The sequence below is a fragment of the Vulpes lagopus genome, chromosome 1 (genome assembly GCF_018345385.1).
Source record: "Vulpes lagopus strain Blue_001 chromosome 1, ASM1834538v1, whole genome shotgun sequence".
In the NCBI taxonomy this organism is placed as follows: Eukaryota; Metazoa; Chordata; class Mammalia; order Carnivora; family Canidae; genus Vulpes; species Vulpes lagopus.
The window spans coordinates 119,326,995-119,349,876 of NC_054824.1; the positions used below are offsets into that span (position 1 = coordinate 119,326,995).

Consider the following 22,882-nt stretch of genomic DNA (forward strand, 5'->3'; position numbering starts at 1 on the left):
AACGAGGCTCAGAAAGGCTTAAGTAAATTTCACAAGAGCCCCTAGATAGTAGGTGAAAAAGTCAGAATTCAAACCTAGGGCTGGCTGATTCTATAGCCTTTGTTCTTCCCTCTAAAGTCGTACTCTTGGGTACATGTCTTATTACTCAACTAGATTGTAAGATCTGGATGTCAGGAATTGTATCTCGTGTTTTATATCATCCAGAAAGGTAGCTTTTGCAAATGTTCCTGCTTTTGCTGAAGATGGTATAGATAGGTGCTAATAGGCATATTAACTCAGACCACCAGGGGACCAGCTAGCACCTTATTTTGGAGAACCAGACTGTACCAAGGCAGTAGCTTGGTTAGTAAGGAATGTAGTGGAGGTCAAATCTTGGACATACTCACCAAATGTGAATGAACATTCCATGAGTGCAAGTACTTTGTCTCTTTTGCTCACTACTCTGTCTCCATACCTAAAATAAGCATATAATTGTTCCTTAGAGAATATTTGGTAATGAATGAATGAATGAATGAATGAATGACTTCTGTAGACATGTTCCTTTTTTTCCATGGCTGTGAAATCCATCCTTAACCTTGGCCAAACTTCTTTCAGGCTTAAGCCACTGAGCCAAAGGGAGCTGGGAAAAGGGCGGTGGGGTGGTAGATGGAACAACATAAGCTTATTACCTCTATGGGAAATGCTGAAATGAGGCCCAAGTCCTGTGGAAGCTAGGTCAATAGCATTATCTTTTGAGTAAAGAATGCTAACAAGGAAAAATAAACCCCAAACAATTCTGTGGCAGAAATGAATGGAGATGCATTTCATTTTCTCTTTTTGAGTTTTGCAAAATGATGATGTCTTTGTAATCCTGCATACATGATCAGTTTATCATCAAATTTACTTATTTACAAGATACATACATATTTTAGGTACTATAGGCTTTAACTTTGTCAATAACTATCCTAATTAATAAAAAATAATTGGAAGTCAGGGTGGCCTTGGATGGTACAGTCTGTTGAGCGTCAGACTCTTGGTTTCAGCTCAGGTTGTGAGATGGAGTCTTGTGTGGGGCTCAGTGTAGTCTGCTTGAAACTCTCTCCCTCTTCCTCTGTGTCCCCTGCCGCCCCCCAACTCTCTCTCTCAAATAAATAACTAAATTAGTGGGGAGGACAGAGGGAGAGAGACAACCATATTCCCTGCTGAGCAGGGAACCTGATGTGGGGCTTGATCCCAGGACTCTGAGATCATGGCCTGATTCGAAGGCAGATGCTTAACCAACTGAGCCACCCAGGCACCCCAATAAATAAATCTTTAAAAAAATCAAAAGTCATTTATTTTCATGATAATAATGCATGATGAAATAGAACCATGGAATTGGAATTCTGGAAAAAACGTTTTGAAAAAGATGACAGGGCAGCCCTGGTGGCTCAGAGGTTTAGCGCCGCCTTTGACCCAGGGTGTGATCCTGGAGATCCAGGATCGAGTCCCACGTCAGGCTCCCTGCATGGAGCCTGCTTTTCCCCCTGCCTGTGTCTCTGCCTCTCTCTCTCTCTCTCTCTCTCTCTCTCTGTCTCTCTGTCTCTCATGAATAAATAAAATCTTTAAAAAAACGAAAAATATGAAAAATCTCTCGTACTGTATATATGTTACAATTCGTTTTGCTCATTAAATTTCAAATTGGTAAGACTTCCAAAATCAAACAGTTTGGGCTTACTTTAGATACTGTTACATGGGAGATTACCAGACATCTGTATGGGGAGCTAAAAGTTTACCAATTGCAAACAGGCACCATAATTCTATCTTAAGGTTTGTGTATAACCTGTACTGATTTTTTTAAGACTTTGAAGTAATAATTGGCAACAGCAATTACAGCAATTACAATATCAAACTTCCTCTCAGTTCATTTGATAAAAAGTAATTACAGCATCAAATACATTTGTCATTTCCTTAAAAATAATTTTTTTCATCATGGTTTTCTTACTGAGCAAGATATTTATATCCAGTGGAGATAATAGAATTCTCCTTTGGGCAGGAAATTAACAATGAAAGTTAACTTAATAAGTCTTTATCAGGTACCTATAATTGGAGTTGTGCTGTGGAGAAAGAGAAAGGAGAATAGAGAACTATCTCTGACCTTAGGGAAGCCTACACTCTAGTTCAAATGCATTTCTGTGGCTTTTGGTTTCGTAGATTCAGATCTAGTTTTGTTTTAACCATATTCTTGAAATCAATACTAATGTAGTAGATTTATATAACATAATATGTAAGGGTGTGCTATTTGTTCTGTTACCAAAATTATAAAAGAATTCAAATGCACTGATATCTGATGGAAATTTGATGTCCATTCATTTTTTTAAAACTAGAAGATATTGTTAACTTTGTTCATGAAGCATTCTATGTAAAATTTGAAACAATGCTGGTGATGTTAAGGAAATCATGGTATGACTCTTAAGTTTGTTAGTGGCACTTCATGGATATTAATGTATCTATAAATAAAACCCAAACTGTGATATATATATTTTGCATATATGAATTTGGTCAGTATTCAACTCACATCTTTTTTGTTGTCTTATAGAGCAGAAACTACTTTTGGTAAATAAGCTCATTTTGAGATGTGGTAAATTTAAGGTATAAGAAATTATCATTTAGAGAGACAATGAGTAAAAGTTTATTTTGACCTCAGTCTATGTTTAAAGCACATTTACAGTTACATGAGATTACTTACTTAATTGATACATTACTATTTTACTAATGCATATGGATTATATTGAGAAATACTAAACTTTTAGAGCACAGATCACAAAATTTCTTATAAGTGTACATATTTTCTTATAAATGCCAATTCACTCTTTAGAAAATTGGAGTCTTATCATTTTTTTCATCAGTGAAAGGTATGCACACTCTAATTTGGCCCTTGATATATGTTTCTCATTATGTACAGTAATAAAAAAGTAATAAGACTAAATCAACACCATATTTACCATAAATATGTTGCCTCTTTACAAATTTTCTTTGACTTGAGTGGAATTAAATTTTCTACCTGGATTGTGGACCACCCAACCTGTTAAGGAAAGAAAAATAGGGACACCTGGGTGGCTCAGCAGTTGAGTGTCTTGTCTTTGGCTCAGGGCATGATCCTGGCATTCTTGGATGAGTCCAGCATCGGGCTCCCTGTGAGGAGCCTGCTACTCCATCTGCCTGTGTCTCTGCCTCTCTCTCTGTGTCTCTCATAAATAAATAAATAAAATCTTTAAGAGAAAGAACGAAAGAAAGAACAAAAGAAAGAAAGAAAGAAAGAAAGAAAGAAAGAAAGAAAGAAAGAAAGAAAGAAAGAACTTAACTAGAACTCAGTGGTATCTACAATAATATTTTGGCTTTCAACTCTGTTATTCTTTTATATTAGGGCTTATTAAAGAACAAGATCATAATTTAGTCTGCTAAATTCTAATTCATTACATTTATTTAGTCATTATAGTGTTTGTTTTTACCTTATTTAATAGCTGGTTTTCCAGAAACTTAAATGCATGAGAACTCTGTTCTGAGTTGACTTTTGTTAGTAGAATTCTATTTTGATCTGTTTAGAGATACTTTTCCCTTAACTCTTAAATTAAGTTAAAGCATTAACATATAAATCCCATTGCAATGACAAAAAATAGTGAAGTCACAATTTTCTCTTTCCTAAGAGTTAGAGATTTAAATCTCTGAAAACACTAATGTGTGTGGGATGGTTATGATAGTCCAGCTGCCTTTGTGTGTGTTTCATTTAAATGTAAATTTATCGTAGAGACTCTAAAGATGAGCTCAGAAAGTAAAGAATTTTAATTTGAATAGTCATTTTCTTCTTTTTTCACAAATACTGAAATAAATCCTTATTTTACACTAAAGAAAAAAAAAAACCTGTTAAATAGCCAAACTCAACTACCTTATTTTAAGGGTTCTTAATAGATTAATTTTTTCAAATTAGTTTTTTCGAGATTATAAAATTATATTAGAAGAAAATTAATTTATATGCTGGAAAAGCACATGTGACAACAGTTCCATAATTTACAGTATGATCCTGAATATTATTTTGTAGTACTGTGTAAAGAAAAATAGTAGTGTTTTTAAAAAGAAATCAGGTTTTTGATATATATTTTTTGAAATATATTTTAAATAAATCAATCTGAGATGTTAAAAAAAGCTGAAGCACACTTATGAGTATCACACATGCACGTATCTATATACTATGTTTACATTTAGATTGTATTTGTAACCACTGCTTAAAATTTAGTCTGATACCATAATTATAAATCGACTTTCAGGAGCAATTTCTGAGGACAAATTTTATGAAAATATTTCCACTTTTCACTATTCCCTTTAAGACAGAAGGTCAAGATTCAAAGCTGTAACTTGGCTTCATTTTATACTCACTTGTTGACAGTTGTGTAAGCTAGACTGTTCTCTTCAGGGAGGTTACCTTGTATTGAGTTTAGCAGCTTTCTCTACTTCCCTGCAATAAAACAGACCATTTGTGTGAGTTACTGTTGATTGCATATTTTGAGGTCATTTTTGTCTTTAGCTGCTGCATTACCAGCCTGTGATTATCTTGTGTAAAAAAAAACAGACAAAAAAGTCTTTGATCTACCCTAACCTTTCTATATGTAAATTTTGGAAAAGTGGCTCCATAGCATGCCCATAAAATGTACTCCTGCGTTGACATTTCCAAAGTAATTATAAAAAAGATTATAAAGTTTACTAAAGGAATTGCTATTTGTTGGTTGATAAAATTTACTTAGGTCACAAAAATCTAAATATTTCTCTGAGCAACTGTTATAAAATCAACGGTTCTCTTCAAAGAAAAGACTAGACCTTTGCTTATAACTGAAATATCTTTTATAGTTAGGAAAAGTAAAGGAGTGTTTTCTGAATACTTTTATTGCGAGATCTTGACTTTTTATTTAATGCCATTCTTTAATATCTATCTTTCCCTAGAGTGCTTGCAGATTTTAAGACACAATTCTGCATATTTGGCTTTAATTAATAGTTGCTGTTGAGAATTTAAAATTAAATTTTATAGTAGGTGTGTGAAATGTGTATTTATAGCAGTATCATAATTTATAGATTCTGTGATATGAAGTCCAGCACATTAGTTTATAATCAAAATCAGTAGTTATTTTTGTTGGTGGTTTGTCATTGGTAAAAAGCGTTTCTGGGTTACAAACCACAAAACTCTTTTTCATGATTATCAGTGGTCAGTTGGTAGGAAATGCGTGTGATAAGCTAGTTTTCTCTAGGTTCATTTTTATTCGATCTTATGATTTGAGAAAAAACAATAGATGAGAATAAATTGGTGTGCATATTTTTAACCATTCCACTTGATAAAACTCCATGCCATGTCTAAGAAACAAATAATGGGTTTCAAAGGTATTTTCCCTTCAATAACTGCTTCATAGCAATTTTCTCATTTAACTTTTTATAAGGACATTCTGTTTTAGTAAATCAGATGGTGTTGAGGTGGGAGGTCGTATAGGTAATCATGAAATGTTTATACCTTACACGAAGGGTTATTACCTGATAACCAAAAATGCTGTCTGAATCTATTTTTGTAGTGCCGGGGAGCGGGGGGAGGGGGGGAATGAAACTTGAATCAGTGACCATCTGGCCCAGATTTGACTGATTTCCTGTGCACTGCCCTTTGTTTCAGCCAGACAATGGATTGTTCCTTTTACAGATAAGAACTCTGTTGATGACTTTGTGCTGAATCAGCAGGTTTGGTTTGGGATTTCAAGCACAGACTCATATTGAGGGGTTTTCTGTTGTTCTGACATCACTGTTCTTGTCTTCGCATATTATAAAAATATACTTAAGGTTCTTTTATATAGTTTAATAGAATGGTGGGATTGCAGTAGCTTTCTGGTTTGATATTGCCTTTCTCAAACATTGAAGTTTTCCTTGTCTGTGATTTCCAAAATTAATATCTCCCTGATTGTGATTTTTGATAAATCTTTATAAAGGTGCTTCTTTATGTCTGAACTTTAATTTTCCACTTGAATCTTTGATGATTTAAATTTAATGTTGTCCTAATCTGGGCTAGGCTTTTATGTGGTTATGCAAATGTTAAGTTTTCTGTGACATCTGTTGACATATATCTGCAAATTACGTCTTAGGGTGTTAGAGCTATTTTCCTTACTTTAAACACCACATAATCATCAGGAGATTGTTAAAAAAAAAATGGGTACTGACTAGGAGCAGGGACCTTTGTTGCCCAGCGTTCTAAGTAACCCAACTACCAGTGTCTGTAGGTTATCTCAGAAGCAATAGAGATCAGTGTGGTTAAGTGTCATTTTTCCAGAAGACAAGAGAACATTTCAATGCTACCATGTTGCTGTGTCACCAAGAAGTATAAAAATAATAGTTTTTACCTCTGAAATTTTAAAAGGGTTATTGGCAAAGTTTAAGTCAATCTTTTAATTCAACTCATCTCTTTACAACTGAACTATCAGCTAGCACTCCAATATAGAATTTTCTTCAGACAACTTTTTCTGAAACCACTTATAACTTTAAAATTAAGCATCTGATCAAAATGGACTGCTTTGAAATCTAATCTGTAATTCTTTTGTGTAGATAAAGGAATGTTCGTTAGGTAAAATTAAGGGGAGTGATCATAAGAAAAAAGCTTCTTAATAGTTCTACCAGGATCTAATTATGTAGCAGATGGGACCACACAACATAGTGCACTGTCATTTGATGCAATTAATTTTAGGTCTGCATGCACCAAAGGTGAATGACAGCAAATGGCACAAAATGTTAGTTTGCATTCATATGGGGCACTGCCTATTCATAGATGTTGTTTCCTTTCTCTTTTAGATGTTTTTAATCCACTCCTTGCTCTATTTGATACTAATAGGGCCTCAGAATAGCTTGTTTGGTTTAAATGCATGGGTGGTTTGGAATACGATGTTATGGACGTTAATTGGAATAGCACGTTCAGATTTAGAGAATTGGTTAAATCTAGAATAAGCAGAATTAAAAAGTGACAATGACAACAACACCAAGACAAGTTCTACTTTATTTATTCCCCTGCTTTAATCAGACTAGTTCAGGGAACTAGGTCGAGGTAGAGGGGAAGGTCTTATCCTTTTCTCCCCTCCCCCCTTCCCCCTCCTGGTCACCCTTTACCCCCCAACCTCTGACTCTCCTTCAAATCTCACTGAGGAATTATAGTCTCTACAGAGGCTTGGTTGCAGATGCCTGGAAAGTTTACACTGCAGAGAGTTGTTTTGTTTGGCATAGCTAATCAGGAGCCAGGCTGGAATTGCTCATAGCTGTCATTCAGGTTTTGTTTCAAAGTCCAAGGACCTGCTGGGAAAAACAAAAAGCTAATGAAAGCTGACTGTATTTAGGCCTCAAATCTGTGGAATCTGAAATGATGTCCTGACAGTGTATTCTTATTCTTCCACATTCTTGCCGTTACTAAGGTAACAGATTTTTAGAGGCTTTCCATCTTCATTGTCAAGTATTTGCTACACTTATTGTTGTTTTTCAGATTAGAGCAATTCAGATTATCCCCTTTTGAGATGAAGGAAAAGAGAAAATAATGGAAATAAAATGTCTGAATCAATTACCCTGAATGCTAGTAAGATCAGTTTTTTTGGACACCTTTAAAATTTTTAGGTTCATAACACATATTAAAATTTAGGACAAGATCTCAATTTCTCCAGGTTTGTGAGGACTGCTTTATAAAAATCACATTCCTATAATATGAAATAGTAAATATTCATGTAATCGATAATGAACACATTTTATAGGAAGGAGTATATAGTGAAATATCCTATTTTTAAGACCTTCATTCTTGAATAACAAACCAAATTATATGAACCATTGATGTGCTTCAGTTCTTATCTGTAAGTGGGAAAATTAAGTAACATGAGAGGATGCATTTTGAAGATTACATTTACCAAAAAGTCAGTCTTTTAATATTTGTTTTCACAAGATATTTTGCCTTGGTGGGTTAGCACTCATATATATATATGAAATATGAAAATGCTGTGTTTACAACCAGGAGACCATTTGTGGCACATATTACCAATGATTTGGCGAGTGACAAAGCAAAAGATAATTTTTTAGAGGCAAGATGTTCTTTGGGTTGACTTTAGATTTGAGAATTCCCAAGGATCCTCCTCAATAGTGCTATAAACCTTTATGAATCTTCTTATCAAGATGTTGACTCATTGAAAGGTGACACACTTTTTTTAGACTTAAACATCTTTGTCGGGTACTTTCTTCTGTGGCAATAACTACAATATTGAAATGATCTAGTTTTAGTACTGCCCAGATCATGTTCCTTGTTTGGTTTCAGCACACAGAAGCCTACATTCATGGAGATAAAATCTGGCTTAATTTTCTTCCAAGAAATATAAGAGAGTGGGCAGCTGGCTGAATGGAAAGAACCAGTTAAAAGCCTGGAGAAGTATTCAAAGTGGGCCAGGAGGCCCTCATTTTAATTTCTGTATTTTGTTCATGCTGTCTTCCCAGCTTGGAATTTTATCTTCTCTCCTCTCTACCTAAATCCTACATTTCTTAAGGTCTAGCTCAGGTCCTTCTTCATTCACTAAGCCCTCCTTAACTTCTATTGCTGCACCAAGAGCAGTATCCTTGGCTGATCACAGTATCTAAAGAATTATGTTTAGGTATGGTTTCTACATTTTCAGAGGAAGAGTGACCAGGATGGAGGAGATATGGAAGAAAATTACATAAAGGGAGTAGATATTTGAAAGGGACAAGTTTAATCCAAGAAGATATAGAGAGAGACAAGATAGCTGTCTTCCAGGGCTGATATGTGCAGCAGGAATTAGATTTGCTTCTCATTACCTTTAAAGCAGTGGTTTTTAAATTTTGCTCTGCAGAGTTGCAGACATCTTGAGGTGCCTTGGGCTGCAGAGGGGTAGAGCAGGGGGCACTGGGGGACATGCTGAGGGCCCTTTGCAGCTCCCAACAGAAGAGTTCTACTTTTAACTGCTTTAGATAGTTGACTTGTGGTTGATATTTCTTTTAAAGATATATTGCGCTACTTTGAGGTTTTTAAATCATTGCTGTATAGAATAATAAGTAGGGGAGAATTTTTGTTCAAAATAGGATAAAATGTTTTAGCTATGAGAGGCTTCAAAAAATTAAATGGAGTATTATGTGAAATGTGAGTTCTATATTAATCAGAAGCTTAAAGACCCTGGCCAAGGATTTTGGAAGATTTTTGCCTATGGAGAGAGGTTGGGTTGGGTTCCCTCTTCCCTAGATTTCCTTCAGTTCTAAGATTGTGTGGTTGATTTCTTCTTTTATTGTTAGTATCAGAGGATTTGCAACTTAGCTGGTCTCAATTGGGCTTTTGGGTAAACCCTACCTCTCTATTAAACTATAAATCTCCAGAGTAGGAACAGTGTTTTCACTGCTTTTGGATTCTTCAGATCCCAGCATAGATGTAGGGGCTCAGTAAATACCTGTTGATACAAGAAATAACTACAAGAAGCACATGCTTGATTGCCTTATGACCTCTTCCAATCATAAAGTGTGATAAGGGAAGGTATTTGCAGGAACTTTTTTTCCACTATTGCTTTCTGCCCTCCAGGAATAGTAGAAATGACAGAGGAGATTTAAGATAAGCTTTTTTTTTTCTTTCTTTTCTTTCTTTCTTTCTTTCTTTTTTTTTTTTTTTTTTTTTGGTGGTGACCAGGAGGCCAGAATACTACTGTGTCTAAAAAAGTGAACATGACCTCTCCCTATTCCTCCCCCAATGCCCTGAGGCCTAATAGGTGAAACCTTGAATGTGGAAATCATAACTCTGCAAATTGAGAAACTGAGACACAATAGAAGGGCAAAGTGAGATTTCCAGGTATCCCAAGTGCAGATAGGGAAATGCATTATAAGAGAATCACATCATTAGCCTGGGCTTCAGGGTTTTTTTGCTTTATGTTTCATGTAGTTCTGATGTTGTTGAAAACTAGAATTAAAGGGTATGAATTACAGGAACTTTCCAGATGTAAGATCAGAATCTAGCAATTGTGATAGAATTGATAGGGGGAGACAGGTGCCTGATGAGCACAGTGTAATCTGAAACACCCCTTTCACTTATAGGAGACCTTTTCTATTTCTTCTCTTTGTATTGGGTGTAAAAGGGCAAAGTGTTTCTCTCAGCTCTGGGTGCATTGCCTTGTGCCTAGAGAGTACTTAGGTGCTTATTTAATTGAGCAGAATTTTATTAATGGAACTTTCAGAGCCAATTACTAGTTCCATTGTTGGTGGTAGTATTCATCATTGCTTGAAGTCTCCACCATACCTCTCCAAACTCAGGACCTGAGTTTAGGGACAAATTTTAGGATGTCAGTATCTTACAGTTTGAATGGGGAAATTGGTCACATCTGAAAGCAAACAGGCTTATGAAAGCTCTCTGCCCAAGTAGTTCGTTGTTGATAAATGACAAGGGGAATGCCTGGAGCTGGTAATGATTCCAGCATTAAGGAAGTCTTATTATACCCTGAGGGAGAGGGATGCTTTCATTGGGTGAGTAGTTGGAAATCCCAAGTATGTGTGCTATAATATCTGATTACCTAAGTAATGTCTCCTACAGGCAGATGTAAAATGAGTATATTTTTATCATATGCCTCAAATATTACATTCATCTCTATGGGATGTGCACAGTGACTAACACTCATTTAAATCCTTGCATCCTATTTCAGCTTACTTAATTCTGAAAATGCAATCTAGGATGGTATTCTGGTGAGTTGCCCTTTAAGATAGCATTATTGTCCCTGTTGCTATGAATAAAATATATTATTTACATTTAAGGAATTTGAAATCTAGTGAACTACTTCGCATCCTATTATACATGCCTCTGTTTTAGCAGTTTTGACATTGAATTGTAACTATTTGAAACCTCTGTAACAATCCAAGGGAGGAAGTATATGATCCTTTAGAGTAAGGGATACATTTTATTTGCTTTGAGGAACTGGTATGCATCCTCTTCTCTGTTGATAACAGAATATTGTGATAAAAGATAATTGTGTTTCCCTTTTTATTTAGCCTGGTTTCCTAGGTGCTACATTTGATGCTGAGCATGTTTTATTCCTTCTCTCTCTTGGACCTAAACTTTCCTTTACTATTCTGTTACACATACATATATCTCTTCTTGTAGCCAGTACATATCCAGTTGGGGGAGAGAGAGGGTACAAATAAATTCAATTTGTTATAACCATTATAAACTATTCCTGAAGGATGAAGACCATGCCCCTTAGCACAATGAGACAGTTCCGTTATAGTACATACCTAAAAATGTTTCTTGAATGAATAAAGCTCAACAAGGATTTAAAAATGTCAGGGAGACTATTTGAGAGGGAAAACTAGAGGGACGCCTGGGTAGCTCTGTGGTTGAGCATCTGCGTTTGGCTCAGGGCATGAATCCCAGGGTCCTGGGATCAAGTCCCACTTTGGGCTCCCTGTGAGGAGCCTGCTTCTCCCTCTGCCTATGTCTCTGTCTGTCTCATGAATAAATAAGTAAAATCTTTTTTTTTTAAAGGGGGGGAAACTAGAGAGTTATCTTGAAAGAGGAGACATTTATGTTAGACTGAGGAATGAATAGATTTTTGACAGGCAGAGATGGGCTGGTGAATTTTTTAGGGAAGGAAATTGCATGAGCAGAGATGTGGAAACAAAAAACACGGTCCACGTCCTTGTAATGGTGAATGTTCCATTTTGGAGAAGCACAGGGAAGGTAAGTGGAGTGTTGAGAGGGAGTCTGGCCCGCTACTGCTGCTGGAATGACCATCTTGGCTATTGCTACCTCTTGTCTCTTTATCATCTTGTCTGGAGTGAGGCTCCAGAGTCCACAAGCCCAAGAGTTCCCAGGGCAGGAAAGGGCACACAGCCCATACCCCTCTAGTGTCCTCTCATATCCCGCCCTTGACTCTTAGTCATTTACTCTAATCCTTTACTTAAAACAACTTAGCCGTGATGTTATTTTAACCCTGCTTAAAACCCAGGCAGTCCAAAGGCTGTCATGCAACCTTAATTATTCTTTAGTTTACTCACCAGGAGGCCCTGAACATAAAGCACATTTACATCCATAGATAGCAGACATCCTCTCACAGATAATGGATTATTTCATTACTTGAGGCTGTATGGGTGAAATTTAGATGTAGTTAAAACAAAAGTTTATATTTATTAAGCATTATGAGCCAAGCAATCTACTAAGAACTTATACTGATTATATCATCTAGTCCTTATTGCCATTCTTAGCATATGCTATAATCTTCATTTCAGAAATGAGAAAGAATGGATAGAAGTTTAGTATCATTTAAGTTCATACAATAGGTGCCAGAGCTGGGATCTGAATCTAGGAAGTTGGACTCCAAAGCCTGAGCTCTCAGCCAACACTTTGTACTGATTTAAAGAAGCACATTAGAGGTACCTGGATGGCACAGAAGGTTAAGCATCTGATTCTTGGTTTCAGTTCAGATCCTGATCTTAGGGTTATGAGATTGAGCCCCACATCAGGCTCTGTGCTCAGCATGGGGTCTGCTTCAGCCTCTTTCTCTCTCTGTCTCTGCCCCCACCCCTCGCTCTCTCTTTCTCAAATAAATCTTTAGAAAGATAAAGAAGCACATTAAGGGGTACCTGGGTGGCTCAGTGGTTGAGCATCTGCCTTTGGTTTAGGTCATGATCCCTGGGTCCTGGGATGGAGTCCCACATCGGGCTCCCCACAGGGAGCCTGCTTCTCTGCCTCTGCCTATGTCTCTGCTTCTCTCTCTTTGTCTCTCATGAATAAGTAAATAAAATCTTTAAAAAAAGAAGCACATTAAGAAAGCATGAGAGATAAAACTGTTGTTCTATGTTTGACAGATGATGACAAAAAATTAAAGGGTAGTGTTAATAGGCTTTTATATTTAAGATTTCATGGGCTGTGTGGCCACGGACCCTTTGAGGCCTCTGTCATTTCAATATTTAAATTAAAAATTATCTCTGAATGCCTTTAGATGAGGCATGCACCCTTCTTTTTATGCATATCCCATTATCAGCTCAGAAATTCATGGGCTTGACAAATATGTTACATTAGTTCAGGCATTGACTGAATTAGCTCAGAATATAACCCCAGTTGTGCAGTTCCCCAGTTGAGTCAAGGGTGGGGGAGAGGGATGATGCCAGCCATGCAGGTCACTTTTTATTAGAAAAGGAAAACCTTTCCTAGAAATCCCTGTAGGAAACTCCCCTTAGGTCTGGTTTCCTGAGCTAGAACTGGGTGTTTGGCCATCCTTTACTGCAGAAAATCTAGAAAGATAAGGAACATGAATTTCATGGTGAGCTTATTAGATCAATCAAAATCCTCTTTCTGGAGCTGCATGCATTGGAACCCCAAACAAAACTTGGGTCCTATTAGCAAAGAAGAAGGCGAGATGAGTATTTGAAAAGGGGCTAAGAGTATTTGTCATCCTCATATTCTTTAAAATTCTGATGGCTACATACTACCCTTACCCTACCCTGCCCTCACAGTGGAATGATTCATTAGGGTAAGCTAACTGCTGGAATTTCAATAGTTTAATTACTTACTTGTTCACATTGCAATCCAACATGGTGAGTTGTTTCTCCTTGAAGTTGCTCAGGGATCTAGGATCCTTTCATCTTTTGTTGCCCTCTTAGAATTCCAGCCTCCAGGATTCCCCTGGAAGGAGGAGAGTATAGGGAAGGCACACAACATTTAGCTGTCTGGCCATCACGGTGGACACATTCTATTGTGAGAACTAGGAAATGCTGTTTGGCTGTGTCTCTGGGGAGAGGAAGTGGATTTGGTGAGCTTCTTGTCAGCTTCTGCCACACTATGGTTGAGTGAAAAATTTTTTTTTTTTTTTTTTGGTTGAGTGAAATTTAGTTGTCTTGAAGACAGTTAAATGGATAAAGGGATTCTTTACAAATGTGAAAAGTGAATTTCACAAGAAGTTATAAATAAATGAGACTTACTATCTCTTGTTATTTCTTAAAGATATTTCACTTAATATTTCTCTTTATAGACAGTTAAAACATGGATAGTAAAGTCTCAACTATATTTCCAAAAAGTCTTCCCTGACCTCTCCAGATGACAAGCAGCCCTCTGTGTGTACTGCTCCTTGGCTGTAATACCTGGTTGGCATGTATTTAACTTGGCTGTAAACTCTTAGAGGGCACAGACTATGTACAATGCATCTTTCAATCACCAGGGCTTAATGCCTACGAGATAACCAATAAACTTGTGGGTTTAAGTGATGGATTAAATGGATAAATGCAGGAATGAATGTACTGACAGTAGTAAAACTTCAATTCAGACTAAAAGGAGAAAAGGCTAATTTTGAATTCATAAAATTTTTGATTATAGAATTTTCATAAAGATGTTTTTATCTCAGCATAAATGATCATTTTACTAGCTGCTTACAAATAATTAACATATGTAGTAATAGCATCTAGTTGTATACAAATGATTATGATGCAAAAGTCTTAAAATTTTTTAAAATATAACACTGTATATTAACTAATGAATTAAAATAAAAACAATTTTTTTTCATAAATAGATTAAGCATACAGTTAAATCTGAGTGGCCTTAAATTTCACATATATGGAGAATGGGTTAATGAGATTTTTATTTTACTGATAATATTTTTATATTTACTGGGCAGCCCGGGTGGCTCAGTGGTTTAGCGCCTGCCTTCAGCCCAGGACCTGATCCTGGGGACCCCAGAATCGAGTCCCGCATTGGGCTCCTTGCATGGAGCCTGCTTCTCCCTCTGCCTGTGTCTCTGCCTCTCTCTCTCTCTCTCTCTCACATGAAGAAATAAAATCTTTAAAAATTTTTTATATATTTACTATTTTAATTTTTTATTCATTAATTCAACCGATATTGAGTTCCTATTCCAAGAGAAGGCAGTTAGACACATATGAGTCTATAATTATATAATTGTATGATTTTATACATACAACTGGGATGAGGGCTAGAAAGGCAAAGAGTTACAAGAGTGCATAATTTATACTGGAGATGTGAGGAAGTTTTTGAGGATGTACTGTCTGTGTTGAGATGAAAAGGAAGAGTGAGATAAAGGTAGAGAAGAGTTGCAGTAAGAGCACTTCACAGTGTATGAAGGGGTTGAGGAAGAGCGCTTGACATGGGGGAAGAGCTGAGAAAGGGAGCCAGGGCTGTCTGGACTGAGGAGAGGCACAGAGGTAGGAAAGGGTCAGGCCTCGGGACCTCACAGGCTGCATTAAGGCTCTGGACCTTGCTTTAGTTCATCAGCTCATGTGATTTAAAAAAGGAAAAGAGAAAGTGTTGTTTAAGATGGCATCATATAGTAAACCTTTCAGCCAGAAAGCATTTTGGAATAAAATATATGAATACAAGAAGTACAATTTTTAGTTTTATTTTTTATTTATTTATTTTTTAAAGATTTTATTTATTTATTCATGACAGACAGAGAGAGAGGCAGAGACACAGGCAGAGGGAGAAGCAGGCTCCATGCAGGGAGCCCGACGTGAGACTCAATCCTGGTCTCCAGGATCACACCCTGGGCTGAAGGCGGTGCTAAAACGCTGGGCCACTGGGGCTGCCCTTAGTTTTAAATTAAGAAAATATCACACTTATGGAGTGCCTGGGTGGTGTAGTTGGTTAAGTTTGGACTTTTGGTTTCCCCGCAGATTGTGATCTCAGGGTTGTGAGATTGAACCCTGCCTAGGGCTCCCCACTCAGCAAGGAGTTTGCTTGGATGTCTCTTTTCCTTTCCCCTTGCCTCCACCCCCAAATAAATCAATATTTTTTTTTTTTTAAATACCACACTTGGAACAATGGTGAAAAAAAGTTTTAAACTGTTGATTATGCCTCATGAAGGAAGGACAGAAACTAAGATTGACAAAAAGGTTATGGGAGATGGATTTAAATGAGGGGGGGGGGGAATGGAGTTCTATCTCAGTCTCACTTTAAAAAAAAGATTTTATTTATTTGTGTGTGTGTGTGTGTGTGTGTGTGTGTGTGTGTGTGTGTGTGTCCCCACACAGGTGAGAAAGAGAGAGAAACAGCATGAGAAGGGGGAGGGACAAGCAGACTCCACAATGAGCTCAGAGCCTGTGGCAGGGCTCCATCCCATGACCCTAAGATTATTACCTGAGCCGAAATCAAGAGTCAGATGCTTAACCCACTGAGCTACCCATGTGCCCCTCGATCTCACTTTTTAAATCAGAATAATTTCCAGATGACTTAAAGATATCAAAATAATAATAGCTAACATTTATTTAGCTTGTATTATGTGTCAAGCCCTGATTTATCATGTTTACATATTTTACTCATTCCATCCTTGGAGCAGCCCTATAAATAGGAGTTATTCCCACCCCACCGCCTAACACACATCCAATTTTAAGGCAGTGGACACTTTGCTACAGGCAGTATATACCTCAGCATTCTGACTCCAGAGTTTGTATTGTTGTTCTTATTACTCTTTTCTCTTCTTTTTAAAGATTTTATTTATTTGAAAGAAAGAGCAAGAGCACGAGTGAGGGGTGGGGCAGAAGAGGGAGAAGCAGATTCTCCACTGAGCAGGGAGCCCAACCTGAGGCTAGAACCTAGGACCCTGGGATCATGACCTGAGCTGAAGGCAGACACTTAACACACTGAACCACCCAGGCACTCCTAGAGTTTGTGTTCTTATCTATCACACACATATTCTCTCTAAAAGTTCTAGGAAAAAACAAAGGGAGATATTTAATGATATGAATATAGGGAAGATCATTCTAAACATCATTATAAAGGCAAAAACAAAAAATTGATAGATTTGACCACATGAATATATTTATTTAAACTTCTACATTTTTTAAATAGCCAAAACAAAAAATATAAACAAGAAGAAAGAATACTGGCAGTGTATGTAATAGAGTGTTACTATTCTTTGTATATAAAGCATTCCTATAATCAATGAAAAAGAACAAATCCACCAAAAGAAAATGGTACAGAAATCAACAAACTGGTCCTGGACTAAATAAAGCCAATCCACCATGTGTATTGAAAATAAAGTCTTATTGGAGTTTCCATATTGTCTGTAACTGCTTTTGAGCTACAACTCAGAATTGAATAATTGTGACATCAAAGCTTGCAGTGTTTACTATCTGATCCTTTGCAGAAAAGTTTCCTTGACCTCTGATGTGGAGAAATATCTACTTTTGGTGTTTTGAAAATAGTATAGAGTCTTTTTCCTTTGGAAGTCTTTGTATGGTCCTGTTTGGCGGCCAAAGAATGAAGTAGTTGGTCTCTTAAGGTCCCTCCCTCACCTCCATCCAATTTCATCATGAACTCATCTTGGGTTTAATTATTACATGTGAATGCCTGTGGACATTTCTTCTTTCTTATATATTTATTCCTATTGGATCTCTGCTCCTACCTTTCTACTCTTTCTACAGTACTACTTCTTCTATGGTAAACAAACCCTAGAGTCTAGAGTTCTCAGTGTTTTCAAGACATGTTCTCTGGCTTTTATCAATACTTGACTGTCCAACCATCCACTTTTCTCTGCTCTTACATCTAGGTTGTTGACCTTTGCTAGAGAAACACACAACAAGGGCAATTGATAACAACTACATTTATGGTTCTCATCTCTGCTAGGAAATCTGACCTGAAATCCTACATGATCCCAAATCAGCTCCTCCCCAATTACATTGAACAGCTGGCCTGCCTAAAGTTAATTCTCTTACTTTTCTATTCCCTTTTCAGCTTTCCTAAAATGAACTTGCCTTCTACTTCACAGATGAAAATGAGGTCTTCCTGCAGCAAATACTGGGTTCTGACTCTTCTGATTCCTCAGAGTGAGGAGGGAGGACATCTGTGATACCTTCTTCCTGTGTTATCTTCAACATTTTGCTTCTAAACTCTTTTCTTTCCTATAGTTTATAAATTAATCTCTGTTTCTTCTACAAAAGAGTGAAAGAAGGAAGGAAGGGAAAGAGGCAAGAAGGAAGAGAAAATGAAGAGATTAAGAAAGAGAAAGACAAAATAAAGACAGAGAGGAGAGTTGGAAAGAGGGAGAAAGAAGGAAGGAGGGATGCCTGGGTGGCTCAGTGGTTGAGCATCTGCCTTTGGCTCAGGTGGTGATCCCGGGGTTCTGGGATTGAATCCCGCATTGGGCTTCCTGCAGGGAGCCTGCTTCTCACTCTGCCTATGTCTCTGCCTCTCTCTGCGTCTCTCATGAATAAATAGATAAAATCTTAAAAAAATAAAAAAAAAAGGAAGGAAGGAAGGAAGGAAAGAAAAGTCAGAAAGAAAGCTTTTTGATATTTTTTGGGGGTCTCATGCTCCTCATCAATTGTCCTTGGATATCTCTCTTTCCCTTCACAGCCCAGCTTTTGAACACACATTCTCTACTTGTTACTGTTTCCCCACACAGCATCATATGATTTAGTTCCCTGTGAGGCTCATGAAAGTGCCCCCTCCAAGTTTTCCCCTTCCATTCCTGTCCTGTTGGACTCATTTGAACTTATGATACAGTTGACTGATTTCCTCCTCCTCCTCCTCCTTCTTCTTTTAATTCTTCTTCTTCCGAAAGTGAGATAAAGGGGAGAGTGGAGGGGCAGAGGGAGTGAGAGATCTCAAGCAGACTCTCCACTGGGTGTGGAGACCCATGGGGGGCTTAGTCTCACGGCCCTGAGAACATGACCTGAGCTGAAATCAAGAGTTGGTTGCTTAACTGACTGAGCCACGTAAGCACCCCTTAATTCATTCTTAAAACCTACTTTACTTTCTTTTGGCTTTTCTCTTTCTTTTTCCTCAAGTACTCTGCATGCTGCTACTCATTTTCCCACCTCTTAAATAGAATTCCATCCTTAGTCTTCCATTACATATTCTTCCTAGGCAATCTCATTATCCCTATACTAATGACTCTCAATATCTATCCCCAGCCTAGACCTTTTTGTAGAGCTCTCTGTCAAGTGCCTACTAGGGTACCCACTTGCTTAGATGTCCTAATGTCACCTCAAACTGAACATAGCAAAATTCAGCTCCCATGACCCCCTGTCATGCCATGCTATACTGTACCATGGTGTACCTGTCATAACTGCGTAAACCACTGCACCATAATACACTGTGACTTGTCTGTCTGCTCAATTCCATTTGAAGCTTCTTAAGAGCAGGGACCACGTGTTTCATCTCTGAATCTTCAATGTTCAGCACGTTGAAGTTGTTGAATAAATGTGTGAGACCATGGAAGTAATGAAGATAAGTGAAAACAAGAAAGGATGGAACTTATTTTGGATTCAAGTGTTCCCAGCAGAAATAAAAAATAATCAGTAGATGGTTTTCTGAAATGAAACGAGTCTGGGAAATTGGCTGGATTATGAAGTATCAAAAACATTCTCCTTACTCTAGAGCCTGTCAATAAAATACAACAAAAACTCATGAAACTTGTTGGAACTGACAAAGTAGGTATGATAGGTGACTTTTTATTTAGTATTTAAGCCATTTAGGCTTGTAGATTGTAGGATACTAAGGCTACAACAGCATTCTCCTCAAAATATGAAGTTTAGTATAAACACTAGAAATTTTACACTTAGCATTGAGCAGTTTCACCTAGTACCTGAATTCTTGGTACTTGGTACTTGGCACTGAGAACACTTAGTATAAAATGTTCTAGGTGTAGAGTGTTCTGATATCAAGAGTTCTTAGAGTATTTAAGTCAGAATAGTAATCTTCAAGCATTTCATTACACCAACTTCAAAAATATACAAGAGAGAGAACACCACATTTAGTCACATTATATTATAGAGAAATTATCATCCTCAGAGTCCAGATTTGAATTAATAAAGTGGCAATCAGATGTCATAAGGAAAGGAATGCCACACTTAGACCAGAAACTGATCAATTATATAGTTTAAAACTCAGATTATCTTAACGCTAATAATGTTTTATTTTTTAAAAAGTCAAGACTTTAAGGAATTTTAAATTAATAAACATGAATTTTAGTCACATTAGAATAGTACTACTTTCCACACAACTGAACACATGTCCTAAAAAGTAATTTTATGTATCTAAATATTTGTCAGAAATTATCTTCTGGGCACCTGGGTGGCTCAGTGATTGAACGTCTGCCTTAGGCTCAGGTCATGATCCCAGGGTCCCGGGATCGAGTCCCACATCGGGCTCCCTGCAGGGAGCCTGCTTCTCCCTCTGCCTGTGTCTCTGCCTCTCTCTGTGTGTCTCTCATGAATAAATAAATACATAAAATCTTAAAGAAATTATCTTCTGACAAATATTTTATTATAAAAATCATTCAAGATTTAAATCCTCCTTTGGTGAAAAAGTATCATTAAGATATTACCAAATCAAAAAAAAATTAAAAAAAAAAAAAGATATTACCAAATCCGGGATCCCTGGGTGACGCAGTGCTTTGGCACCTGCCTTTGGCCCAGGGCGCGATCCTGGAGACCCGGGATTGAATCCCACGTCAGGCTCCCGGTGCATGGAGCCTGCTTCTCCCTCTGCCTATGTCTCTGCCTCTCTCTCTCTCTCTCTCTGTATGACTCTCATAAATAAATAATAAAAAATTAAAAAAAAAGGATATTACCAAATCCAATGTTTAATTAAAGTAATAGAACATAGTTTCCTCATCACTTTAAATGCTTTCCTTGTTTAAATAAAATATAATATTTTAGAGAATTTGAGTAGTAGAGAAAAAGGAAGGCTATAATTCCAATGACTTCACACAGATTTTTACAGAAATATTTTTTGTAATTGTAATTATATATGTAATTTTGTATTCTTTTAAAATTAGTATTTCTCTAAATATTCTTCTGTGATATTACTAAAATTATGATCATAATTTTTAAAGCAGCCTATCATCTAATGCTATACTGTAACTTATTTAACCACTTACCCACAGGATAATTTAGATGAGATACAATTTTTTTGCTTGGTGCTTACAGACCTTCCCTACCATACTTTGCATTTTTTCTTATGGTAGATTTCTAAAAGTAAAATTGCTCAGTTAAAAGTTATAGTTTTAGAGACATAGCAGCATAAGATCTCCCAAAAGATTCTTTCAATTTATAGCAACCCCTGTAATCTAAGAATACCAATTTCATTGCTAATGTAGCAGTATTTTTAAGAGAATCTTTATTGGTTATTTTGTTTTGTTTTGTTTTAGGTAATAGATGATTTTTTAGAGCAGTTTCAGGTTTACAGTAAAATGGAGCAGGAAGTACCAAAGGTTCACAGATACTCCTCTGTACTCTGTACTCTTCCCCATAGCTTCCCCTATTATTAGCCTCTTGTATTAGTGTAGTACATTTGTTACAATTGAATAAATATTGATATTTTATTATTAACTAAAGTTCACAGTTTATGTTATGATTCACTGTGTCTTACAGTTCTATGGATTTTAACAAATGTATAATGTCATGTATCTATCATTACCATATTGTACAAAATGTTTGACTGCCCTAAAAATCTCCAGTTATCATCCTTCCTTCCCACAAGCCACTGGCAACCACTGATCTTTTTACTTTCTGTAGTTTTGCCTTTTCTCAAATGTTAGATAGTTAGAATCATATGTTTTCAAACTGACTTTTTTCATTTAGCAATATGCATTTATGCTTCCTCCATGCCTTGATAGCTTGAATAATATAGTCCATTGTATGGATGTACCATATAGCTTACGCATTCAGCTTTTGGAGAACAACTTGGCTAGTTTTGGCAATTATGAATAAAACTTCTATAAACATTTGTGTGCAGGTTTTTTGTGTAGATATAAATTCTCAACTCACTTGGGTAAATTGTATGTTTTTATATCTACTTGTTATTTTATGCATGTATCCTCTTATATCTCTGAATATATTTATAAAATAAGTGTTTAATCATTTTTTATTCCCTGCAGAATCTCTGTTTCCCCAGGTTGCTTTTTGTTTGCTTATTTTGATCCCTGTATTCTGTGTTTGAGGTGTTCTGCAGTTGTTTGGTGTTCCTGGCTATCTGCTCTTATTTAAGAACAATACCCCCTAAAGCTGATAAGAAGCTGTGATCCCATGGTGAGTCTTGCTACCAATGGGCCATTTCACTAAGAAAAGATCACTGTTATATGTTAAGTCTTTCCTCTTAGACTGGTTAGATTCTCCAGAGTGAAATCTTCTGACCTCCTGCCTTCTTTCTGGAAGCTGAGTTAGAGAAGTTTAGAAGTGAATGGAGTCTGTTTTCATTATATAAAATGTTCACCTAATCTCTCTGTTTACAGAATGGTACCTACCCACTTTCAACTGTGCTTGCCTAGCTTTCTGCAGAATCAGGAAGATATAGTTGCCTACTTGGACTTGGGGAAAGGATCTGGGGATTTATCTGTTTCTTAAAAGAGAATTCCAGTTAATCCTCCTGTTTCTAACCTCACCTTTATCCTCATACCTGAAACCTAACGTGGCAGTGCCTTTGGGAGAGATATGTGGTTTACTGTGTAAACTGGTTGTTTCTAAGCTTAACTTGAGATTCAACTTTCTAATGCTGTGAGGTCATCTGCTTATCCATCTGCTTAAAAATTTTGTTGCTGATCCCTGGCTTCTGTTCTCTCTTGTCCTTACAAATTTATGCCTTTAAAAAACCTGTACTACATTTTTAGTTGTGTTTTGGTAGAAAGTGAAAGTAATACATCTGCACAATCTGCCATAGTTATGTGAAATTCTTATATATCCTGTTTAAAACAGAAATCAAAACCAAAACCCTTCTCTGTAGGCAGTAGATGCTAAGTGGTTAAAATTTTCAGGAAAAACACTTTTTAAAAATTTAATTAATATTATCTGTAAATGGACCATTGCATAAAGTTTTGGTGCATGTCCATTCTGACTTTTCTGTGTGAATATATAGACATCTGATTTATTTTTATTATTTTTTCATTTGTGTCAA

The 22,882-nt window shown here is 36.7% G+C and overlaps 1 protein-coding gene across 5 annotated transcripts in view; it reads left to right on the forward strand.

Annotated features, from left to right (window-relative positions):
- GREB1L (GREB1 like retinoic acid receptor coactivator) overlaps positions 1–22,882 on the forward strand; it is a 264,390-nt gene that overhangs the window by 12,332 nt on the left and 229,176 nt on the right. The gene's annotated exons all lie outside the window — the stretch shown is intronic.